The sequence below is a fragment of the Musca domestica genome, unplaced genomic scaffold (genome assembly GCF_030504385.1).
Source record: "Musca domestica strain aabys unplaced genomic scaffold, Musca_domestica.polishedcontigs.V.1.1 9, whole genome shotgun sequence".
In the NCBI taxonomy this organism is placed as follows: Eukaryota; Metazoa; Arthropoda; class Insecta; order Diptera; family Muscidae; genus Musca; species Musca domestica.
The window spans coordinates 11,665,455-11,682,660 of NW_026712435.1; the positions used below are offsets into that span (position 1 = coordinate 11,665,455).

General features: G+C 33.5%; 1 protein-coding gene across 2 annotated transcripts in view; it reads right to left on the reverse strand.

Moving 5' to 3' along the window:
• The window catches only part of LOC101893488 (zinc finger protein 571), a 30,340-nt gene extending 14,352 nt beyond the window's left edge, over positions 1-15,988 (reverse strand). For both annotated transcript variants that reach the window (XM_005186168.4, XM_005186167.4), the window contains exon 1: positions 15,091-15,988. The gene's annotated coding sequence lies outside the window, so the exon portion shown is untranslated. The remainder of the gene's footprint in view (positions 1-15,090) is intronic.
• Between the last annotated feature and the right edge of the window lie 1,218 nt (positions 15,989-17,206).

The window sequence follows — 17,206 nt, forward strand, 5'->3', positions numbered from 1 at the left end:
AGGTACGAGTAAAATATATCCCATGTTTATGCATAAACCAAAAATCCCTATTTTGAATTGAAAGAATTAATAAAAAACATTGAGAAATGTAAATTTAAACCTTTATTCAGCTTCACATTTTCATAAGATTTTTGGCAAGTTTCAGCCAAACCCAGCTAACTTTTACTCTACTGTAATATTAATGACAAATTCTACCATGCTTAATAGTCCAAAGAATAAAACTGGGGAAGTGAATTGGCCTATTCGTCCCAATTTTGGGGATTTTTTTACCGACAAAAATCGGAAACCACATTTTTCAGTAAGTTTACAACTAAATAAGATAGTCACTAAGTCCTAAAGAGAAATATTTCGTAAGACAAAGTTCGGAGCGATTTTACATAGTTCAAAACTCTACAAAGAACAATATAGGGATGTATTTTCAAACCAAATTGAGTTGCACTTTCACAGCCCTCAAAGACAGGAAACTAGCAGGGACAGGACATTGAACGAAATTTTCGATACAAAAAATAACAAATTAAATATCCAACATTTCAAATTTCATTTAATGCAATTAAACAGTTTCTCTATTTTTCGTTTTTGTTTTCTTTTAATTTTCTTTATGGTCATTCTGTGCGTGCGAGTGTGTGTGTTGTGTTTTTGTACTTGATTTTAATTTGAAATTTATATCATTTAATTTATTATCATTAAATCTGACATTGATTGTACAATTTAGCTAAGGAGGCGCAGAAAACGATGCTTGTAAATTTTCAAAGACTCATAATTTTGTGTCACAACGAGTTTTACGCGTCCGTTCCGTCCGACGTGTATCTAGTTGGATATGTGTGTGTGCGAGTACATAAATCTCAAAGTGCATTTGAAAATCATCAGCATACGGTGTTGGAATATGAGATATGCATAAATAGACACACAAATATTCAATTTCGTACTAGCAACAATGGTACCGCAAGGGTACCGTTGCAAATTCGTCCATGTATATTATTTGTGTTCTACATTCCATGGCATTTATTTTGGGAACATTCAATTGCATTAATATCGGCAAGTGATTGGTTGGATGTGAGTTTTCCAATTTTAAAAGAGTTCATTTTTCTTTATTCTTTATTGCATTTATGTTTTGAAAATGCATTGACACCTTTGGAACTTCCGGATATTGGGGTTTGGGGGCACAAAATTGCACAAACGAAATTTAATTTTAATGCCAGCAAATTAAAATGGCACTTATTCATAGTGAACTAGTAAGGAAAGGCCAAAAGTTGGGCGGGGCCGACTATATAATACCCTACACCATCCTGCGTATTTAGTTGAGTTCCCGTAACAAAAAAGTTTATATTGGGAATTCATGTGAAGTAGATCATACCAACTATGAACCAAATAACATTGTTGTATAATGCATGATATGACTTCGGTAAGGATTATATTAAAAAAAATATTTATTGGAGCAATAGATATACCGGACCGAGTTTCACTAAATGGAAAAATTCGCTTGAATATCAAAAAATCTATCCAATTTGGCCTGGTATATATGGTGAGCAATAACCGTAAAATCGGATGAAGTTGTATATCGAAGCTATTGAAAAATCTGAACCGATCTCGATAAAATTTGGCAGAGGTATTTTCCGAGCGCATATGAAACATACGTATGGGAGCTATAGCTATATCTGAACCCATATTCACCAAAATTTGAAGCACCTCTTTTTAGGCTAAATTACGTCAGAAAAGTAAAAATTCAGTCCATTTGGGCTGATATTAGCCATTTAGTGCACAAAAAACATCAAATCGGATTAATATGGGAGCTAATCCAAATCTGAACCGAACTTGACAAAATTTTAAACACTTATTTCTGAGCTATATCTAATATCTGGTACCAAAGATTATTGTATTCGAGTGCATATTACGCATGTGAGGGACTTTAACACTGAATCGGATTAAACATATATATGGGAGCTATAGCTATATCTTAACCGATTTTCACCAATATTTAAAGCACTTGCTTTAGGACTGAATTCAGTCGGAAATGACAAAATGCGGTCCATTTGGGCTGACATTAGCCACTTGGCGCACAATAAACCTGATGTGGGAGCTACAGCTATATCTGAAGTGATTTACACCAAAAATCTAGGATGAATTTATCCGTAATTGCTAAAATTTAGTCCAATTGGGCTAATTTTAGCCATTTAGTGCACAATAAACATGATATCGGATAAAGCTATATATGGAAGCTATATCCTAATCAGAACCGATCCGAGTATTTTTGAGCTCCATAAGTTATCTGTTTCGAAATGTCATCCTTGTGGAGTGAATATTACGCATGTTTGGGACTTAAAACCCCTAATCGGATGAAACATATATATGGGACCTATACCTATATCTGAACCGATTTTCTCCAATATTTAAAGCACTTGCTTTAAGGCTGAATTCAGTCGGAAATGACAAAATGCGGCCCATTTGAGCTGACATTAGCCATTTGGCGCACAATAAACCTGATGTGGGAGCTATAGCTATATCTGAAGCGATTTACACTAAATTTGAAGTACTTATTTCTAGGATGAATTTATCCGTAATTGCTAAAATTTAGTCCATAGTCCATAAGTTATCTGTTTCGAAATATCATCCTTGTGGAGTGAATATTACTCATGTTTGGGACTTAAAACCCCTAATCGGATGAAACATATATATGGGACCTATACCTATATCTGAACCGATTTTCTCCAAATTTGATGTACTTGCTTCTAGACTGAATTCAGTCGGATGTTTCAGGTCCTTTGGACCGATATTGACCATTTGTTGTACAATTAACGAAATCGGTTGAAGATATATATTGGTGCTATATCTAAATTTGAACCGATTCTCACCAATTTCAATGGGGTTTGTCCTTGGGACAAACAAATATTGTTTTCAAAATTTCATCTCTATCGTATAAAAAATGCGACCTGCATTTTGTTCACAAAAATACATGGACTGACATGCATAAATCGACTCAGAAGTGATTCTATGAAGATTCTCAAAAGTAATTATGGGTCTATCTCGCTTCCTTCTCCTTGTTACAAACAAATGTACAAAGACATAATACCCTTACTACGATGTGTTGTAGGTTATAAAAAGCAATACATTAAGGATTCCAATTTACAAAATAAAAATGTTTTCAATTAGCTTGCATAAAAATATATCACCGGAAACCTAAAAGACTTGATTGCAAGAAGTTCGGCAAGAAATTGTAAACTCTGAGTAAAATTACTGTAAAAATGTCTCTCTCGAATCGCTCTCTTTTTCCAAAACTTTTACGTTTTTAGGGATTGGGCCAATATGTCCCATTTTTGCATCTGACCGCAGTCTTATTTTAATATTACCAAAAAAGTGGAACGATATTGCCAATCTCCGAATTTGAACTAATTTTGGTAAAAATATAACCATGTATAAACTTTGGACCAAATCGGATATGTAATGTAACATATAATGTTGTATTTTATTCCTATTAAAGGACGGGGTTCTATTTCGGATAAAATCCATTTATAAATACCTGTGAATATCCTTTATTTTCAATCCCTTAGTTTGTATAAAATTCTGTAACTTTATCACTTGATTTATTTATATTTGCATACATATCTTCCAATCATATTCAATTATTTTGCTGAAATAATTATTTGTTTTTTTTTTTTCAAAAAATATCCAATTTATCGGAAACACAAGTCTGAATTTTTTGAAAATGCAGCAATTTTTCTAATTAAAAATGAAATATTGAAATTTTCTTATGAGAAATTAAATGGTAAAAGTGGGGATTGCAAGGGAAAATAGGATTTTGCTCACTCTCTCTCTCTCTTCTCGTTTGATTTGAGGTGTATCGTAGAGTAGTGTATTTTTAAATATTCATCATTTCGTTATAATTATTATTAATAACCTGCAGATCCTTCAATAAATGTTTATTTATTTGCAATATTTTTTCTACGCTGTAGTGTTTATCTGATTGAAATCATGCATAAATCGTTCGGCAAAACAGCACCAAGATCTAAGACCATTGCAATGAACTTTTTTTCTGCCGAATGATCATCTGTTACATGGGCATCGCTTACATGCATTGGTGTGAGTGTGTATTTAATGTATGAAGAAAGATATTTTTGAAAATAGATTGAAATTAACAGGTAAGATGTGTATTGGGGTTGGGAAATGTGACAATTTTTGAAAAATATGAAAATTGGGTTTATATTAAGAATGTGCTTAAGGTCCAGAATTTAAAATATTTTCAAAAAATTTAGATTTTGAGAAATTAATAATATTTTTGACATTGTATTGCAAGTAATTCTCTTTGTTACTCTCCAACCTAATATTCACGACGCCATGCCATGTCACACACACACTTATATATTCGATGGCTATGTGAAAAGCGTCAGTGGCATCCAACAGATAAATAAAGAAAATCATGCACCGTCAGTGTCCATTTATAATCAAACGAAAGAAAAAACGCATTCACCAAAGCAACACTTGTTAAATTTATTATTAAAGATTATGAATTCTTTTGATATTTTGACATTTAGAGGATAGATACAACCTGAACTATGTAAAAAATTTACGTTACCGAATTCATGCAACAAAATATCGACTTCTGTTGAAAAAAAAAACTTAGAAAGGGTTGAGGTCAAACAAAAAAAAAACTGAATGGCGCTAAGTTTGTCTGTGCTGAATTTTTTTCTTGCTTTAAACATGATGCAAGAAATCTGGTTAACGCCTTGTGTCCAAATCATGCATTTTAAGCTAGACATTTATATGATTTGAAAGATCTTTTGTATTAAAAAAATCCTATTTTGGCGCAGTCTTCATATAATTAAATTCAATTTTTACCATTGTTTCTGCCTCTAATTTCATTCAGTACTGAAACCTATATACAGGGTGAGATAAAAAAACTGCAACTAACTTCAGCTCTAACTGCTCTCATTTGTAAGCCACTCGTCCGACAGTTTTTAAAATTATTCCACTGACAGCTCATTATATTTTTTACAAGCCTACAAAAGCAATTTGTGGAGAATTTTCCAGAAAACAAGTTATTCGTGATGTAATTCAAGCGTGATAGTGTGATTTCTTTATATTTGGCTGGAACACCAGAAAGAAATGGTTCGAAAAGGAGGAGGGTGCATTAAAGCAAATATTTTGGCCGCAGACCTTGAACATTCCAATAAGACTCAGCACGCGCCACCCAAGAATGGTTACAAAATCGCTACATTTTAAGCCCATAATGGCCACCAAAATCTCGGGATACCAATCCGTTGGACTATCGTGTCTGAAGTATTTTGGAAAGCAAGATTGACACTAAAAAATACCAAAGTGTCGATCACCTCAAGTAAGCGCTTCGCTGGAAATGGGCCAAAATACCGCAAAGCACCATCCGTTTGAAGGCCATAATTCGTTCCAAAAATGACCAACTCGCACAAACCTAAACTTGACACCTAAAATTTGACGCTATTTCCGAAATTTTTTCTTTCATTCAATAAACTTTAAAAAAATGTAAGAATTGTATATGGGACCTATAGCTATATCTGAACCGATTATCACCAAATTAGGCATACTTGTTTCTAGACTCAATTTGTTCGTAAGTGCCAAAATTAAAATTACACATTTGGTGCGCAGTAAAATGCAAATCAGATGAAGATATATCCAAATCTGAAATATCCACGATATCGTATAGCCCCCATATAACGGTACCCCCCGATATTCGGTATTTGGATGATTTTAGCCACATTTTCGGATGGAATGGTATGAAAATCCACAGAAGGAGTTCCTTGGGAGTACTTTATCCCTTTGAAGAGAATTATCTATATAGGTCCACGATATCCTATAGGCCCCATATAACGGTATCCCCCGATATTCGGTATTTTGATGATTTCAGCCACATTTTTCAATGGAATTGTCTGAAAGTCCACACAAGGAGTTCATTGTCAGTACTTTATGCCTTGGAAGAGAATTATCTATATAAGTCTATCATATCGTATAGCCCCCATATAACGGTAACCCCCGATTTTCGGTATTTTGATGATTTAAGCCACATTTTTCAACGGAATTGTCTGAAATTCTACACAAAGAGTTTTTTGTGAGCACTTTATCCCCTGAAATGAAATTGTCTATATAGGTCCACAATATCGTATAAGCCCCTATGCATCGGTACCCGATATTCGGTATATTGATTTTAACCACATTTTCCCATAGTCTTGTCTGAAAATCCACACAAGGAGTTCTTTGTGAGTACTTTGTCCCCTGGAAGATAATTATCTATATAGGTCCACGATATCGTATAGCCCCCATATAACAGTTCCCCACGATATTCGGTATTTTGATGATTTTATCCACATTCCCCAATGGAATTATCTGAAAATCCACACAAGGTGTTCTTTGTGAGTACTTTACCCCAGACATATATGTGTCTATATAGGTCCACAATATCGTATATCCCCCCATATAACGGCACCTTCCGATATTAGGTATTTTAAAGATTTTAAAGAATTTTCAATGGATTTTATTTTTTTTGAAAATTCTTTAATTCGTTCCAAATGGTGGAGGGTATTCAAAGTTCGGCCCTGCCGAACTTACTGCTTTTTTACTTGTTATTTTTGCCGAATGAAAACATAATCAGATTGCACGATTTTCCGAAAAGATCAAGTCCATTTCATTTAAAAACATATGTACCCATATAAACAAATAAATTTATAAAGCAAACAAAAAAAACTTCACAGGTTGTTAATACATCAACATGTCACATTAAAAACAATTTAGTGAATGTCCAATTTATTTTTCGTTTTCGTTTTTTACAATGTTGACTCTCCTTAGATGAGAGACACATGGTCACCCACCAACATTTCGATTTCGATTTAGTTCAACATGTGATCATTTTCTTATAATGACAGGCGGTGGAACGTCTGACTGGCTGACGGACTGATCGTCTAACCAACTACGAGGTGTTCAGGCACCAAAAACATTGTACGTACACTCCGCACTCATGTGTTAAGTATCGACTAGGTAGCAAACATTTGTATGTACCTACATGGGCGTAAGCATATTAGTACTTATGTCCATTCATCCATCTAACTGTTCATGATTCTTGACAGGCAATGATCTTCGCATGTGGTACAAAACCCCCCTCTCCCGCAGAAAAAAAAAAAACAATCTGAAGGAAGATACCACAAGAATAGGAAACAACAACAACACAGCACAAACACCATCGCCACAAAGAACAACAGAACAGCAACAACTACTGCACAAAAGACGGACAAAGAAAAGTAACAACAATTAAATATGCTTAAATATTTTAATGATGATGATTCGTTTATAGACAGCCAAAGAAAATATTGTACTGGCAGCCAACAAAGTGTGCTGGTGGTCAACAAAACCAAAACCAACACCAACAATAATTATATTTCCAATTCACTTGAACACTCACTCTGTGGGTTGAGATTTTTCAGGAAATGTCGCCACACGTTCTTTTATCTATGCTTCTTCTTTGCTGTTCTTTCGTTTTTGCGATTTCTGGTGAAATTCCCATTTGGCGTAATTTTTTTTCGCACAGCATGAGAGCACAAAGAGTTGTCGGGTTTTGTTGCTGTTTTCATTGATTTTAAGCAAAATATTTTCAAAATATTCCCCAAAATTGAAGGAAAACAAATTACGCATAACCTCCTAAAATACAAATGTACCTATGTAAATATGGGACATTCCGTGGGGGGTTGCCTATCTTCACAAGTGTGTGTGTGTGTGTATGCTCGATCTCTAATTAAAACAGGCTGTTTACTCGGCATTTAAGTAGATATTGTCTGTTTACTTAAGAGCTAAGTAAAGGACAGTGAATTGCGAGAGATTTTGACAGTCACGCCCGATCTTTTGTTGATAAAAATATTGAAATGTGCCCAGGTTGAAAGGAATCGGATACATTTTTCGCGTTTTATGAGTTTCGTGTTTATTTAAAATTTTGACCCGTTTTGGGATGTGCAAGAAGGAGTGAACCGATATGTTCCATGTTCTCACCTGATCTTATGTTGATATAAATGTTGGGATATGCCCAGTTTGAAAATAATCGATTGTTCATATCGTTTCTATGAGGGTTATTCAAAATGTTGACCCTCTGTGCGGAAGGTCCCAGAAGGAGTGGATCGATATCCACCATTTTTGATCAAAAATATTGAGATGTGTGGAATTTGAAGAGAATCGCATGCTTAGTTTAGTATTTTATAAGAGTTATTATTATTCAAAATGTTGACCCTTTGCGGTGGAAGTACATCATAGAGTGGGTTTATATTGTCCATCTTTGGTGCCTCACATAGCACTGATACAAATATTAGGATTTGCAGAATTTGACCAAACACTAGTGATCCCTTCTTGTTCAATGAGGTAATCTATTTTTTTTTTTTTTTTTTTTTTTGGAGCAAATCGGATACTCCTTTCAAAAGTTATCGTGCGCACCAGCCAGAGAGACGGACGGACATACTCCCCTAGATCGAATCCAAATATCCTTAAACGGATTTGGTCCAAAGGGACCTAGGGTCTAAAATCTATATTTCGATGAGGCACGTTTGGGCCGTATCAAACGTCATATACTCTCTGTAGTCATATGGCTGAGGTTTTAAAAAGAGAAAGATGAATTCCCAAGATCAGGAGATTTGTTTCGTATTCTTATTGGAAGCATTGGGTGAGATCTCTCTTACTCTGTCAAATAAGTTACTGAGTAAATCGGTCCTGATTTTTGATGTTATGGTCCCAATTTTATTGTAACTTCATATTTCGTGTTTTCAATGGGTAGTTGAACTCCTCGCAAAAAAATATTCCATCTATTTCAACTTTGGAGCATTTCTCTGCTAATGCTCAGAGTTTGCAATTATCAGATCCCAATTCTTAGGATACGACTCAATACCATACTTAAATCAGATCATGGTAAATGAAATAAAACAGTTAAGGAATTCTGTAAGGACAACTGATCTTTAATTATAATAGTCTTCTTTCAAAAGCCTCTTAGCCTAGAGCACACAACAAACCTATACGGGCTTAAATGTATTTCCCCCAGGTCATGTGGCGATCGTTTTCGCCATTCTTTTCAATCTAACATATGTCAATATTTTAGTGTAGCTATCATAAATTGTACCTCCTGATTTTCGATATTTCAAAGATTTTGCCCAGCCCAATTAGGTGTAAATGGACATTTCGGGTTCTCAGTATGTGGTTTAACTTTTCGCAAAAAAAAAAAAAAATGTTAAAGTCCTAATATAAAGAAACTCCAACATTTTAAGGATTTTAATGGTAACCGATTTTTCAATAAATCAAGATTTCAAGATTTACGTCGGAAATTACCGCCATTCCACAGACAATAAGTATAGGTCCATTCTTCGGTATAGACCCATATTCGATATTTTAAAGACCGAATAGAACTTTTGATGACCTCCCCCATCGGTAAAAAAAACCGTTGAAAATAGCGTCAGCATAATTCAGTATTCTATCAAGTTCCATGAAAAGCTAAAAGTACCAGTGAATTCAGAAGGAAACCCATGAAATATTGTTTATACATTCGTTACATAAATACGTTTTATAAATAATCTCGGACAACCAGTGGATGCTGGACAGAACACCAGTGGATGCTCTTGCGTATGACTAGTTTAAAGGTTGAGAGAGACTTTTTCATAATTTCTACACCACATAGTGGTAGGGGTATTATGTCTTTGTTTGTAACAGGGAGAAGGAAACGAGATAGACCCATACTTACTTTTGAGAATCTTCAAAGAATCACTTTCTGATTCGATTTATACACGTCAGTCCGTCCATGTATTTTTGTGAACAAAATGCAGTTCGCATTAATTATACGATTGAGATGAAATTTGCCAAATAATATTTGTGTGCCCAAGGACGAACCCTATTGAAATTGGTGAGAATCGTTTAAAATTAAGACATAGCTCCCTTATATATATTCAACCGATTTCGGATTAATTGTGCACTAAAGGACAATATCAGTCCAAATTACGTGAATCCGACCGAATCCAGTATAGAAGTGAGTACATCTAAATTGGGTAAAACCGGTTCAGATATAGCTATAGCTCCCATATATATGTTTCATCCGGTTTGGTGTTTTAAGTCCCTCACATTCGTAATATGAACTCCACTAGAATGATATTTGGTATCAGATATCTTATCGAACTCGGAAATACCTTTGCCAAATTTTATCGAGATCGGCTAAGATTTGGATATAGGTTTATTAGGTTGGATTTCAGGTTTATTGTGCAGATAATAGCTAAAATCAGCACAAATGGAGTGAATTTCGAGTAAAAATTAGGAATAATTATAACTCTCATAAAAATGCGAAAAAAGCATCGCATTCTCGTTGTTTGGTATAAAAGATAAACACGTCTCCGTCAAATTTAGTGAAAATCGATTCAGAATTAGATATGCCTCCTTCTGAAACCAAACTTTAACTGCTCTGCTCTGTTGATAGGTGGTATGATCTACTTCAAATAAATTCTTTTGTTACAGGAGCTCTACTAAATATGGTGTGGTGTAGGGTGTCGGCCCCGCCCGACTTTTGGCCTTCCCTTACTGGTTTTGGACTTTTCTTAATGAGCCATGAAAATCTATTTTATCATTTCAAAATGACAAAATATGTTTTTAAATTTTAATTGGTAGTTATACATTTAAAATAAGATTCCTGAATTTCCCATAGAATTCCCAAACTTTAATCACTATTGTCGATAAAACATATCTCAAAAAACTTTTCTCTGAATTTCAATTTCACAAGAACATAACATTGTGGAATGACTCATATGTTTTGAATACTAGCAATGAATGAATTATACAACGAAGAACTGCGGAAAAACACAAAACCACCTTGGTCAGAAAATCCAAAAGAGATTAATTTATGCAAAGATTTTAGTGTGAAAATGCATAAATATATTTTGCGTGTCAGTGAAAAAAAAAACGTTAACAGATGGATGTGGCTATAAAGCACGACGAATTTAATAAATGCGTGATATACCCATATTAAAAAAGCATATGATAAAGTAAAGACTAATAAAAATTAATTTCACTATAAACAGGTTTCACTGTTTCAATAAAAAAAATACCTACAAACTTATAAAATTAAATTGTGATATATGTATATAGATAACTAGCTGAACCCGGTGCGCTTCGCTACCCCTTTTGATTTTATATGCATTCAAAATTTTATTTACGAATATATGTTGGATAAAGAAAAACAAATTTAAAAATTAAAAAAAAAATATTGCACTAATTTAAGGCGTAAATAACCAAAACCATTAGAAAAGCAGTAACATGACATACATACACGAAGGGTTTGTCCTTTGGATTTATTTATTTCATAGCAAATACCAAGCGTGCAGGAAACTGCAATTTTTTTAAGTAGAGTGGCATTTCTATTGCAAGTAGTGAATTCGAGATAGCAACATACTTCGCCGTAATAAGCGTATTTCAAATAAATTGTTGTGTTGTTTTTTAGTGTTAGCCTAAGGCGTTGTGGGTCAATGGTTCTTATTAAAATCATATCCCAATCTGATCCGATTTAAATATAATTAAAAAAAATTACTTTTACACCAAACTCCGCCACACCTTTCATATTTAATTGAAATTGGTGCGTCAAATATGTGAAATCGGCCGAGAATATATATATGGGAGCTATATCCAAATCTTAACTAATTTCCAATTAATTTATCACATTTATTATTATAACAAAATTCCGCCACACATTCTGAATTTCATTGGAATCGGTCATATATATCGTGTTTGGTGCATAATATGTATGAAATCGGCCGAAATATATATGTTAGCTATATCCAAACCTCAACTGATTTCAATATAATTTGGCAATTTTTGCTGGTGCCAGATTTTGTCTCTCTCGCTTTGGGTGCATCAAATATGTGAAATCGGCTGAGTATATATATGGAGCTATAATCACATCTGAGCGTATTTGAATATAATTTGTCAAATTTATTTTTGTACCAAATTTAGCCACTCATGCCGAATTTCGTTAGAATCGGAAATACGTATCGTGTTTTGTGCATCAAATATGTGAAATCGGCGGATAATATATATGGGAGCTATATCCAAATCTGAACCGATTTTAATATAATTCGACTAATTTATTTTCTAATCAAAATCCCGTTACATATTCCAAATTTCTTTGGAATCGAACATACATATCGTGTATGGTGCATAAATCGGTCGAAAATATATATGAGAGCTATATCTAAATCTGAACCGATTTTAATATAATTTGACAAATGTATATTTGTTTTAATTTCCGCTACACATTTCAAATTTCATTGAAATTAGAGACACATAGCGTGTTTGGTGCATCAAATACATGAAATCGGTCGAAAATATATATGGGAGCTATATCCAAATCTGAACCGATTTCAATATAATTTGAAAAATTCATTTTTGCTCCCGATTCCGTTACTTATTTTAAATTTCATTAAATTTGGACATACATATCTTGTTTGGTCCACCAAATACATGAAATCGGCCGAAAATGTATATGAGAGCTATATCCAAATCTGAACCGATTTCAATATAATTTGGGAAATAATTTTTTTTAGATAAAATCTATCACACGTTTCAAATTTCATTGAAATTGGGGATACATAGCGTGTTTGGTGCATCAAATGCTTGAAATCGGTCGAAAATATATATGGGAGCTATATCCAAATCTGAACCGATTTCAATATAATTTGAAAAATTCATTTTTGCTCCCGATTCCGTTACTTATCTTAAATTTCATTAAATTTGGACATACATATCTTGTTTGGTCCACCAAATACATGAAATCGGCCGAAAATGTATATGGGAGCTATATCCAAATCTGAACCGATTTCAATATAATTTGGGAAATAATTTTTTTTAGATAAAATCTATCACACGTTTCAAATTTCATTGAAATTGGGGATACATAGCGTGTTTGGTGCATCAAATGCTTGAAATCGGCCGAAAATATATATGGGAGCTATATCCAAATCTGAACCGATTTCAATATAATTTGAAAAATTCATTTTTGCTCCCGATTCCGTTACTTATTTTAAATTTCATTAAATTTGGACATACATATCTTGTTTGGTCCACCAAATACATGAAATCGGCCGAAAATGTATATGAGAGCTATATCCAAATCTGAACCGATTTCAATATAATTTGGGAAATAATTTTTTTTAGATAAAATCTATCACACGTTTCAAATTTCATTGAAATTGGGGATACATAGCGTGTTTGGTGCATCAAATGCTTGAAATCGGCCGAAAATATATATGGGAGCTATATCCAAATCTGAACCGATTTCAATATAATTTGAAAAATTCATTTTTGCTCCCGATTCCGTTACTTATTTTAAATTTCATTAAATTTGGACATACATATCTTGTTTGGTCCACCAAATACATGAAATCGGCCGAAAATGTATATGAGAGCTATATCCAAATCTGAACCGATTTCAATATAATTTGGGAAATAATTTTTTTTAGATAAAATCTATCACACGTTTCAAATTTCATTGAAATTGGGGATACATAGCGTGTTTGGTGCATCAAATGCTTGAAATCGGTCGAAAATATATATGGGAGCTATATCCAAATCTGAACCGATTTCAATATAATTTGAAAAATTCATTTTTGCTCCCGATTCCGTTACTTATTTTAAATTTCATTAAATTTGGACATACATATCTTGTTTGGTCCACCAAATACATGAAATCGGCCGAAAATGTATATGGGAGCTATATCCAAATCTGAACCGATTTCAATATAATTTGGGAAATAATTTTTTTTAGATAAAATCTATCACACGTTTCAAATTTCATTGAAATTGGGGATACATAGCGTGTTTGGTGCATCAAATGCTTGAAATCGGCCGAAAATATATATGGGAGCTATATCCAAATCTGAACCGATTTCAATATAATTTGAAAAATTCATTTTTGCTCCCGATTCCGTTACTTATTTTAAATTTCATTAAATTTGGACATACATATCTTGTTTGGTCCACCAAATACATGAAATCGGCCGAAAATGTATATGGGAGCTATATCCAAATCTGAACCGATTTCAATATAATTTGGGAAATAATTTTTTTTAGATAAAATCTATCACACGTTTCAAATTTCATTGAAATTGGGGATACATAGCGTGTTTGGTGCATCAAATGCTTGAAATCGGCCGAAAATATATATGGGAGCTATATCCAAATCTGAACCGATTTCAATATAATTTGAAAAATTCATTTTTGCTCCCGATTCCGTTACTTATTTTAAATTTCATTAAATTTGGACATACATATCTTGTTTGGTCCACCAAATACATGAAATCGGCCGAAAATGTATATGAGAGCTATATCCAAATCTGAACCGATTTCAATATAATTTGGGAAATAATTTTTTTTTAGATAAAATCTATCACACGTTTCAAATTTCATTGAAATTGGGGATACATAGCGTGTTTGGTGCATCAAATGCTTGAAATCGGCCGAAAATATATATGGGAGCTATATCCAAATCTGAACCGATTTCAATATAATTTGACAAATTTATTTTCGGATCAAATCCCGTCACATATTCCAAATTTCATTGGAATGGAACATTCATATTGTGTTTGAGGCATCAAATGAACGAAATCGGTCGAAAATATATATGGGAGCTATATCCAAATCTGAACCGATTACAATATAATTTACCAAACTTATTTTTGTTCCAAATTCCGTTACACATTCCAAATTTGGAGACTGTATCTTTAACCGATCAATAGATATGTGCATATAAAATCTAAATTTTTGGGAGGTACCTCCGATTCTGATGCTATATCTCCAGTTCCAAGTGGAAATTCAAAAATGTATATAGCCTATGTTACTTTCAGGCGATGTTGCAGTATATATGGAAATTTTCAGAAAAATCTATTCAGCAGTTTTCGAGTCCATAAATTACAAACAAACAAACAAACAAACAAACAAACAAACAAACAAACGTACAAACATTTTCCTCTTTTATAGATATAGATGTTGATGAATTAATGAATGAATGTAAATACAATTATTTTCCTCAAAAGAATTAAATCTAAAATGAAATTAAAAAAAAAGAAAACTTACCCCAAGAACTGAAAGACAAATCAACTACAAAGTCAGATTGGGAAGGAAAAAAACAACAACAATTGTATTTCGTTTCCAACAAATCGAATCGAAGAATAAATAAAGAAGAGTAAATATTGAGGTAAATATAGATCGATGATTCAGTCAATAATATTGAAGCTGTGGCTGAAATTTTCCGAATTGTTTTATGTGGGAGAGGCAGGCTGGTGGTGGGCAGGCCGGGGGAACCGACAGTTCACACTTTAACACTTTTGATTGTTTTTTTTTTTTGTTATTCCTTTTCACTTAAATTTCAAATAAAATATCAAGTTATTTTCCTTTTTCATTTGTTGAGCGATTTCCAAAATTTATCCGTTTTTCAAAATTCGATTATCCTTCAAGCATGCGGCACATGGATGCAAATACATTTTGCAATTTTATAAGGCAACAAATATTTTTTCAATAAAAAAAAAAAAAAACATTGGAAAAAAATTATGTTCAAATTGTTTTTGGCACGATCTCCTTCTCATTCATTAAAATCGGCAAATAACCTTCTTCAGCACAAATTCACTTTATTCAATATCTGTTTTCATTTTTCACTCTTCAAAATATTCAAATCTTCTCTGTGTGGTTTTTTCTTTGTTTTGTTCTTCTTAGCGTTCTTTTTTAGGATATTTTTCAGAAAAAACACGTTGTTGCTGTTGAAAATCTCGTAAAGGACTGAACAATTTTCAAATCGGCCACTTACATTTTACATATCTGAAAAAAGACTGCGCTCGGTACTGTGGTCTTTTTTGCTTTACTTTTTTTTTTTGGGAGAACATCTACGTAAGAGTTCAAATAGTCGCCGTGTCTCAGAAGGAAGCAGCAACAGCAATTGGTTTGGTAGGGATAGTCCGGGAGGCACAAATCCGATCGTGACAGAGAAAAAGAAAGAGAGAGAGATGGTGAGAAATTTGTGTGTGTTTTTTTTTTTTTTTTGGCAGCAGCCACTACAATACCACCACTAGCAGCGTGTTTTGATAACGGGTCGTGTGGATCGCATTAGGAGCAGCAGGCGAACTAGAGAAGGAACACACAGCCATCGCAAGAAGGAACAAGTGTGTCTGGTTAAAAATAAATCCGTGTACATTGTGAAATGTGCTCACATGTGTGTTTGCAGTTGTTCCTTTTCATACGTATGTAAATATGTGCATGTGTTATTACGTAGTCGTATATTAGGGTAGTAAATGTAGAATTGTTTTATCCTTTAGTAGCATCTATCAACAGCCAATCTGGATGAGGGACTTGGAACTTGGAGTAAAAGTATTCAATCAAAAAAGGGTCATTATTACGTAAGGATTTCAAATTTGACTGTACTAAAATGATAATAGTCAAATTGAGGTTCCCCGGTCAAGTGGCTCCAAAAAAACTCAACATTTTTGGGAATCTTCAAAGATTTTGTTGCCCGCATTATAACGTTTTTTTTTTTTTTTTTCAACTAATACTTATCATGTGAATGGTAACACTGAGCTTCCCCTGAACGAATATGGTTTGAATATCATGATAATATTACAGAATGTGCGCAAAAATTGTGTACAGATTTTCTAGAATATAAGAGATGCACCGCCATCTCTTTATGTAAACAGGCAAAATTGTCATATTAAGGGCAAAGAAAAGTTGCACGCATTCGTTAAAAAAAGGATGCACCAAAACCAATTAACTGTTTTGGCGGATTTTGGTCCAGAGGCATAATAGGGGTATTTTCTTCGAAAATTAAGTCAGTCAATCCGATCGCTATCGGGCCAGTTGAATGAATTTTTGTTCACAAGAACTGAAGAGGAGAATATTTGCAACATTTTATTTCAACAGGGCAGCGCTAAGTGCCCCAAAGCACAAGATACACTCGATTTTCAAAAAAAAAAAAAAAAAAAAGATAAGATATAGGGGTTGCCTATATAAAGAATTATATTCCAATTTAAAGGTTTGGAGTTGTGATTATAATGTTTCTCCATTCGAACATAAATATATTTTTAATCTTGATATGTCATATAATAGTGCATAAGATGTCATCTTGGTTTCGAACCGATCCACGACATCATCCAAACTATCTTTTCAATTTTCAAAATTTACGACCTCTGCTGCTCTAATTGGAAGA